The following is an 8,272-nucleotide window of genomic DNA, read 5'->3' as shown; positions in this document are numbered from 1 at the left end:
CCAATCCTAGGCTGCTGCCCCCCACCAGGGTTTCACTTCCTTCCTCTCCCACCTGCCATCTTTCCCTGCCCACTTCCCACACCCCACACAAAGGCATCACACACACACACATGCACACTTCCCAGACCTAAGCCTGGCTTAACCCTTTTCTTTCTCTTGACTTCAGCATGTAGGCAGGGTAGGGTTCGTTGACTGCAGAGGGGTGGAGGAGCCTGAGAGGGGTGGAGAAGCAGAAATAAGGCTTCAGAATAAAGCCTGTGTGTGTCCCATGCAGAATTCTCCCTGCATGTCAGCCTGGAACATGCTGCAACAAGCTGGCCCCAGAGCTCAGGCTGGGACTAGGTGGAGGCATTACCACAAGCAGCAGGAAAGACTGAGCTAGCAGCTTTGACTCCCATATCCAGGGGGTTTCTGTGTGTTTATTAAGCACCTACTACTGCCTGTTTGGCACTGAGGATTCATCTGTGGGATACAGAAAAGAATCAGAAAATAATATTTACTACATTCAACTGTCTGTAAGGAGAATTTGATCTCACGGAACAAAGAGGTGCCTAGGCATAAGGAATGAGAGTCCCTGTGGTCAAGTCCCTTCTGGAACTTGAACCTGAAGGCAAGACCACAAGACCATCCTACCCAGTCCCCTACCTCTAAGCCCTTAAAGGCATGGATTTCTCTGACAGATCTCCAGGAAAGGCTATTCTCCAGCCTCCCTTATATGAATACCCTTGTGTCCTTATTCCAACACTGGTAAATTCCTCCTAGTATCTAGCTTCTGTTCATATCCCTACAATTTAAACTCATTTCTCTCTCCCAGGGCTCAGTGGAAGGAGAGTCCTTGAGCCACCAAGAACACATATGGTTAATTCAACTTGGAGATTTCTGTGACCTCAGAGTAAAGAAAGAAAGGGCATCAAGGGGCTCCTCCCAAGTTGCCCGAGACAGGAGTTACTGGCAAAGAGGGATCCCATGAGGGGAGTTGGCGGGGGATCGGGAAATGCTTTCCTGGAGGAAAGTGACCATCTCACTTCCTCTCAACCCCCAGGAGGCCTCTGGGCCATATAAGGAGGTACAAGAATCTCTGTTGTCCTTTCACAATCAGCCCTTTCTCTGTGGGCCCCTTACCCAGACAGAGGCAGGCAAGACACTTAGATCTACACACCATGTTGCACACACACACAAGCTTCCATGCTCACCTCACAGGGACATATACTCCCGGGTACAGATTCAGACATGCGAACCCCAGCCACATCAGCGCTCTCAAGGATGGCCGCCTTAACAGATGGAGACCAGGTGAACAGAGGGACACTAACCTTCAGGCTGATGACCGCCCCTTCCCACCACCCAGCAGCTCTTCCCAGCAGTGGAAAAGGAGCACAGAGAAGTAAAAGTCATTCCCAGTGGCAGACTGGAGTCCCAGGCAACTGGGCAGAGCCATCTGTAGACCTAGAGAGGGGGCCTCGACCCTGGATCTGGTCCTTCTGGGGCTGCGCCCCTCCACACAGGGCAAAGGGAACGAACTTACACCGAGTTCACGCTTCTCCCTTTAGAGACCATACTCCAGGTATTTGTCCAGCACTGACCCTGCTTCTGGGCCTGTGGGTCTCTTGCTTGGGCTCTTCCTTCTGTTCAGACAGCAGCACCGTGCATGGTGTGTGCTTCCTAGGCCAAGGGTGACAAAGGGGCAGCAATGGGAAAGGGGTGCACACAGAGGGGACACGCAAGCTGTGTCACCTACACCCACGTGCTGGAGGCCCTTGGTGGTGTGGCCGGAGCCAGGGGTGTGAAGGAGTGGGGAGATGGCCCAGGGGCCTGGGAGCCAGGAAGGAGTTTTCCATAGGCTGCCGTGTTCTGAGAAAGCGCCAGAAGTCTCAATTACATCCCAGCTTTCAGGTCACTTGGCAAAGTGTACCTTTTTTTTTTTTTTAAACAAAAGAACACTTATTCTTCTCCTTATTACAAAACAGTACCTGTTAAGTATTTAAAAAAAAAAAAAAAAAAAAAACAAGAAAAAGAATCAGCTATATTTCCATCATAGTAAAATAATCACTGTTCATATATGGTTCCTATTTCCAGCATTTTCTCTAAACATTTTCACGTACCCATGTTTGTTTAATTTTAATTGGATTAGAGTTGATTTACAATGTTGTGTTTGTTTCAGCAAAGTGATTCAGTTATACATATACCTATATTCATTCTTCTCCAGATTCTTTTCTCATGTAAGTTATCACAGAATATTGAGCAGAGTTCCCTGTGCTATACAGTAGGTCCTTGCTGGTGTATCTTTGAAGAGTTCGCTTGCCTTGAACCTTATTTAGATCCATGTGCGCTGCTGCCCCCTGTCTGCTGGCGTTGGGTGAGGGGACTTGCTCAGGGTGACCCCGTTAGGTTTGGGGAGAGGACACAGGCTACAGAAGAGCCTCCCAAATGCTTCTGGCTGGAGTGGCCCACGCCTCGCAGGGAGGGGGAGTAGGGCCGGATGGTGCAAGGCCCCAGAGGAGAGGGCGGGGTGCTCCTGCCATTTTTGCTGCCCTTTGTCCTTGAGGCGCCTCGGGGCCAGAGGCTGCCCACAGCCTGGTCCAGTGGGTGTGTGCCCAGCGCCAGGAGAGGGCTCTTTAATTACAGAGGTAGCTCCAGCCACACTTCTCAGCAAGGCGTGTGGGCGGGGATGGAATGTCAAAGGGAAAACAGGGAGACAAGAAAACAGAGATAGGATGGCCCAGAAATAGAAAAGGCAGGGCGAGATACCAGGGGCCCGGGGTGGTGAACGGAGAGACTAGAGGAAGTCAGGGCCTCTCCAGAGAATGTCTTTCTTCTCCCTCCATCCCTTGGCGGTGGTTTAGTCGCTCAGTCGTGTCTGACTCTCGGACAGAGAAGGGACTGTAGCCCTCAGGCTCCTCTGTCCATGGGATTCTCCAAGCAAGAATACTGGAGTGGATTATCATTTCCTTCTCCAGGGGATCTTGCCCATCCAGGAATCGAACCCAGTTTCCTGCACTGCAGGCAGCTTCTTTACCGTCTGAGCTACAAGGGAAGCCCTTACCTACCCTCAGCCTCCCAAGGTACCACTTCAGGTCTTCAGGAGCCCAACAAGGTGGGCCTCAAGCATCAGGATTCTATTCTGGAGCTGAGTCTCCCTGGGTCTCTGAGCAACCCCCTCCCCGTCCTGAGTGGGTTGGGGAAGGGAGGAGGGGAGGCCTTGCCACTTGAGTCACCCTACTTCCTGCTCCTGGCCTGGGTGACTCCGTGCACAGGCTGACACAGCTGGGGCCCCACCCGCCCTGCCAGCCTGCCTGCCCCTCCCTCGCTCAACAAGCCAGGAGGGATGCCTGCCCTGACAGGTGCCCTTCCCACGCAGAGGCCACCCCTCCCTTGCCTACACGCGTGCATGTGTGTGAACACACACAAACACACACACACACACACACACACACAGCAGGAGTTTCTCCCCCACCTGTTGAGAGTCCTGGGGGAGAAGGAGGACTTGAGGCAAACCTTGGGATTAGAGAGACACGCTGGGGGAAAGGTGGGGCGGCCCAGGGCCGGCCGGCCCTCCTCAGGGGTCTAAATCAGTAACCTCTAAGCCCTCTAAGCCCGTGACACCACAACCCACAGCCACCAATTTTGCAGATTATGCAAAGAGACCCTTCCCCCACCTCCTCCAGCCCTCTGGCCTTCCCAGTCTCCCAGCCCTGGACTCCACCTTGCTGGGAACTAGAGCCAAGGTTTGGAGGCCCCCCAGCCTGGTACATTAATGCCAGCTGCCCTAGTCCCATCCGGCAGCCACCAGGGAATTTGAGAGTTGAGATCCTTGAATATTTCATCAGCACTTCAGCCTCCAGTTGAAGAAGCATCCAACTTACAGCTCATGTATAATTTATGACTCCGGCACAGAACCTGGAAGTAGTGAGGGGGGAGGGCAGGGAGAGTGGGGGCGGGTGAACCCTGGACCCGGCCGTTGATGATGGTGCCTGAGAAGCCAGCTCCACCCAAAGTATGTTTTGGGGGCAGGAGAAGAGCACCAAGGCCAGGGACATTTCCATTTTTGAGGATTTCAAGGTATTACCCAAAAAATGGGTTATCAAAATAATTATGTCTAAAATAAAATTGGAAAGTGTTAGTCGCTCAGTTGTGTCAGGTTCTGCGGACTCCATGGACTGTAGCTTGCCAGGCTCTTCTGTTCATGGAATTCTCCAGGCAAGAATACTGGAGTGGGTATCCATTCCCTTCTCCAGGGGATCTTCCTGGACAGGGGATCGAACCCAGGTCTACCTGCACTGTAGGCAGATTCTTTACCATCTGAGGCACCAGGGAAACTCAAAAGATTAAAGTTATGTGATAAGCATTTCCTGACTTGATTTCTGTCTCTGTGTACACAACCTCATTTGGAGATAACAAAAAATTTTAATGAGATGTCCTTCATGGCTGTGAAGCCTCCAAAAAGCCCCCTGCCCCCCACATCCACCTGGGGCCAGGGACGGAGACTAGATCCCCCTCAGCTAGATTGACTGAGTCTCACTTCTTCCCTGGTGGCTCAGATGGTAAAGCATCTGCCTGCAGGAGACCTGGGTTCAATCCCTGGGTTGGGAAGATCCCCTGGCGAAGGAAATGGCAACCCACTCCAGAACTCTTGCCTGGGAAATCCCATGGATGGAGGACCCTGGTAGGCTACAATCCATGGGGTTGCAAAGAGTTGGAAACAACTGAGTGACTTCACTTTCATAGCCTTTTTCTACAGGAAAGCCACCAGGATTTAGTCAAATGCTCAAAACAAAAGGAAGGAATTTCGAATGGTCACCACTTATCTTGCTCCAGGACTATAATGTAGCACTCTTGTTAAAGGAGGGCTGAAAAAATGACTCAAAACAGATGTCAAGTTCTGGCCTCTTCTATACCAAAGGACCTACCACAGTGACTTCTGCGGATACAGAGGATCAGGTATACATGGCAGGAAGGGGTAAGCAAGCTATGTCCTCCTCTTACCTCAGTTTCTCCACCTGAGTCATGGGCATGAGTGGTGCCCCCACCCCAAAGGCTGTTTGGGGGTCAAATGAGATGCTATCCAGGTACCCTGGTGCCAGCTGGGACCCAAGCAGGTAGTGATTATGGGGTGATGTGTCCACAGTTTATATTCTTAATCCCCAAGCCATCTTGGAGTTTGAGCATGCGGTCCTGGGAGCCCAATCTACTCTTCCTGGGCCTCAGTTTCCTCCATCCAGGAAATAGGGGCCGTCTGCTGGAGCCATGAAGGCCCCTGAGCGGGGAAGCTGCATGGGGCTTGGACCCATCATTCTTTGTCCCCAGGGGAACCCTACTCCCCCAGAGAAAGGGAACACTAGGGTGAAACTTTAAGAGCTATTTCTCAAACCTAAGCAGGGAATTTTTTCCATTAGAATTTATAAGAACTTGGGGGGATCCCATGGGACTCCCCCACCCCATCCCCACTGACCCTGCCCATCATTTCTCCAGATTCAAAAAGAGGCTAGTCTAAATGACCCAGAGCTTCCCTGGATAGCGCTAGTGGTAAAGAATCCACCTGCAGGTTTGATCCCTGGGTCAGGAAGGTCTCCTGGAGGAGGAAATGGCAACCCACTCCAATATTCTTGATTGGAAAATCCCAGAGATAGAGGAGCATAGGCTGCAGTCCAGGGGGTTGCAGAGTTGGACTTGACTGAGGGACTGAACACACACACACTCTAAGTGATCCCAGTGAGTCTGTGTGATGATCCCAGGCCCACTAACATTTGGTCCAATCTAGGGAGCTGACCGTGGGAGGTGGGACCCAGCTATGGAATCAGGCCCAAGAGTAAGGCTGGATAGTCTACTTCCTCCCCTTCCTCCCTTCCTCCCTACCCCTCTCTCTTTCCTCTCTCCCTTCTGGAACTCTCTGCCTCCCTCAGCTGACAGCCTAAAGGGATAGAGAGACCAGAGGGTTCCTTCTCTAGCTCCCTTCTCTGAGCAACATGGATTTAGGGAGAAAAGTTTCAAACCCAGCTCAGTCACCCCCCTCTCCCAGGGGAATCTTGGGCAGGTTGCTTCTCACTCTTTGGCCTCGCCTGTAGCAGAAGGGAATTGATATCTATGTTGCAAGACTTTTTTTTTTGGTATGTTCTGCATCTTCATTGCTGTGCGGGCTTTCTCTAGTTGCAATGCGCTGCTCTTCACTGCAGTGCTCAGCCTTCTCACTGTGTTGGCTTCCCTCGTTTCGGAGCACCAGCTCTAGGGCACAGGCTCAGTAGTTTTGGCACAGAGACTTGGTTGTTCTGTGGCACGTAAGATCTTCCTGGACCAGGAATTGAACCTGTGACTCGCAGCCGGATTCTTTACCCCTGAGCCGCCTGGGAAGCCCCTGCAAGACTGTTCTGAGGCAGTAAAGAACCTGCCAAGAGCCAGGCACACAGTAGGTATTTGACACATTGCAGCAGTGATTCTCTCTTCAGAATGTGGGCTTTCTGGGTCCAGGACACCTCTGTGGCATCTGAGTCTGGCCCTATTGTGTGAGGTCATCATCCCCACTGGCCTTTTGGCTGCGTCTCTAACCTTATAGCCATTATGTTACACTTGGTAGGACGGCTGAGGTGCCCGGCTGGGGAGTTGGGAGCCGGGTAAGGAGAGGGCCGAGGGAGATACAGACGTGGAGGAGGCGAGAGCGAGGGCGTGGGCGTCTGGGCTGGGTGGTGTTGGAAGAATGAACTGCAGGGCCCCAGAGGGCCCACGCTGGGACTCACTGGAACTCGGTCTCACCGGTTTGGGAAGCTGGCTGGGCAATAGGGAGACGCTGGCATCAGAGAGAGGTGGGAGGGGCTGGTGGCTGCTTGGAATGGAGAAGCTGAGTAAGGCCCCTTGGAAGGGCAGGGGCTGGGCTAACGCAGGGATGGGGGTGAGTGCTTCGAGAGGCGCGGCTTTCTGCTATCAGGGGACACACACACACACAACCCCTCATCCTCAGAGGCCACCCTTCGATGCACACGGACACACACATCCATACACTTTTTAAACTGCATTGCCCCCTCCCCCCTCCCAGTTCCCCTGATCCTCTCACCCTGCTCTATTTTTCCATCTCATTTCTCTTAGCCAGATAACTCATTTGTCTAACATTTATTGTTTATTACCTGTCTCCCCGCAAGGATGCAAGCTTCAGGAAGGCAGGGTGCTTGGCTGGCTTTGCCCACTATTATATACGCTTAGCACCTACGGCGAATCCAGCATACAGTAGGTGCTCAACAAATACGTGATGAGGGGATAAACAAACCCTCTCGAACCACGGGCACCTTCGGGGACGCATGCGCAAACCCCTTCAGTTGCCCCCCACTCCCAGCCCCGCGCCTGCCCTCAAGCTGCCACGGATACTCTCAGACACGTGCATACAGGCACACGCTCACACTAACACAACACACAAGGACACAGAGCTTCTCACTGTAGCCACACAGGCGCTTTCAGACTCACACCCAGCCCTCCGGATTCCAGAGCTAGTAGTCACTGCAGGCACGCTCCATCTCGTCCCAGCTCCCCACCCTCCGCTGGGCCAGCCCCTCCCAGAAACAGGGGGCGGGGTCTCGGTGGAAGCTGACAGCACAGCAGCTTGAGAGGGTGGGGTGGGGCGGGGCCGCCCTGGCACCTGGGAGCTCTCTGGAGACGCTGCCACTGCAGACTCACCTATGGGAGGGAAAAGTGAGATCACCGGCGCCCCCAGCTTTGACCCCGCCCAAGCTCCAGACTCAGACTCTGGCCTTCCTACCCTCATCTTCACCAAAGGCCCAGGGGAAGGGCATGCGGTGGGGCAGGGAATCCTCCTGGGTACCGAGATGGGCAGGAGCCCCGGCCAGGTCACCTGGCACATCTGGGCAGGGGTGTGGAGGCCGAGAACCGGGCTTACCAGCTTCAGCTCCACCCTCCAGTAGGAGGAGGAGCTCCACCGCCCTGCCGCTGGGAGACATGTGGGCAGTGGGGCCCAGTGTAACCTAGCTGGCCCCAGTCTAGGGTCCCTCCCCAGAGAGACCCCCTTTTGCCCCCATGTCCCTGCTCTGGAACATGGAAACATGGATGGGTGGAGACACTGGTGAAGCATAGTGCTGGGTGGTAGGCACCTCCAGATTCTCTGCCCACCCCCTACCCCCCACCCCCCACCCCCAGTCAATGCAAGATTGGGCAACACGGGCTGGCAGTCCCACTGCCCCACGAAGTCTCATGTTATCAAGCCATGCTCCCAGGGCTCCTCTGGCCACTGAGGGCAAGTTCCCTTCGGTGTGAGCAGAGAGGGCAGGACGGCATGCTT

The sequence above is a fragment of the Bubalus bubalis genome, chromosome 3 (genome assembly GCF_019923935.1).
Source record: "Bubalus bubalis isolate 160015118507 breed Murrah chromosome 3, NDDB_SH_1, whole genome shotgun sequence".
NCBI classification, from domain to species: Eukaryota; Metazoa; Chordata; class Mammalia; order Artiodactyla; family Bovidae; genus Bubalus; species Bubalus bubalis.
Note: the sequence above shows the minus strand (reverse complement) of the source record.